Source organism: Hyla sarda, chromosome 1, assembly GCF_029499605.1.
Source record: "Hyla sarda isolate aHylSar1 chromosome 1, aHylSar1.hap1, whole genome shotgun sequence".
NCBI lineage: Eukaryota > Metazoa > Chordata > Amphibia > Anura > Hylidae > Hyla > Hyla sarda.
Genome location: NC_079189.1, coordinates 414906883 through 414908060, shown reverse-complemented (window position 1 = coordinate 414908060; position 1178 = coordinate 414906883).

The following is a 1178-nucleotide window of genomic DNA, read 5'->3' as shown; positions in this document are numbered from 1 at the left end:
TGATTGTATCAAAGGCTAGTTGTTATCAAGCCTGATTAAAAGACCGGATTGGTCTTGAAACGCATTGTTTGTTCTGTACATCAATAACGTAACTTGTTATACACCTGGACTTACCTGGCTTCTTCGACAGCGTGATCTCCAGCTTCCATCTTCCGGTCTGTTTCTCTGCCCTCCATTGTCTTCACGCTTGTCAGTCAGTGTGGGAAGCCACTGCAGTCGAAAATCTTTTTAATCCTGTGTTAGAGTGTTCTGCCTCCTCAGCACACCACCACTAGGTGAGCAAGCACTTTACCAGTCTTCTGCCCACCCTGCTATGCCTACGATTCCATACAGAGAGCGCTGGTTTTTTTGTTCAACAGATAAACAGGATACCTCAGGTGTTGAGACCAAGTAAAAGGTGAGGTTTATCACGCACAATGCAATGCGTTTCATGGACTGGCTGCTTCCTCAGGTATTGCATTGTGGATAATAAACCTCCCTTACCTTTTACTTGGTCTCCGCGCCTGATTTGTCCCGTTTATTTGTTGGTGGAATCATTTCTGTTGTATGCATCTCTAATGTAAAAAATCTCTAACATTAAAAAGGGACCTTGCCACGATACTAATGGTAATAACAGTGCAGAAGCTGGTGCCTTCCAGCTTTGTCTAATGGAAGACTTCTACACTTTTGTCCATGTATGGTGCGGGTTCGCCTGCAGCTGTCATCTGCCGGTAACAACGGACATCAGAGATTGCGCCGGTGTCAGTCATTTATAATGGTTAGCGATCACAGCATTTAGACATTACATGCTGATAATCCCTGGTGTCTAGGGGTCCCACCGGAACCTCCGCAATGTTATTGGGGGTTGCTGTGGAAGCCTAGGACCTTACATGTCCCTCGGTGCCTTCCCTGGCTCAATGATTGTTGAAGGCTGCCTTAGGCAGCCCTCAGCAATCAAGCACCAGTTACATAAATCAATAGAATGCAGTAGCATTACATTGATCTATGTAAGCCATCTATTGAGGACTTACAATAGATGCCTAGTGGAGGCCTATTAAAAAATCTTAAGCATTTCAGAACTTAGCTGCTGTATACTACAGAGAAAGTTGTGTCAAACGTGGTGCGTGCAAACCCAGCCCCCTACACTGACGTTTGAAGATTTGGACAAAATCACTAGAACACAGTCATGAGACAGCAAC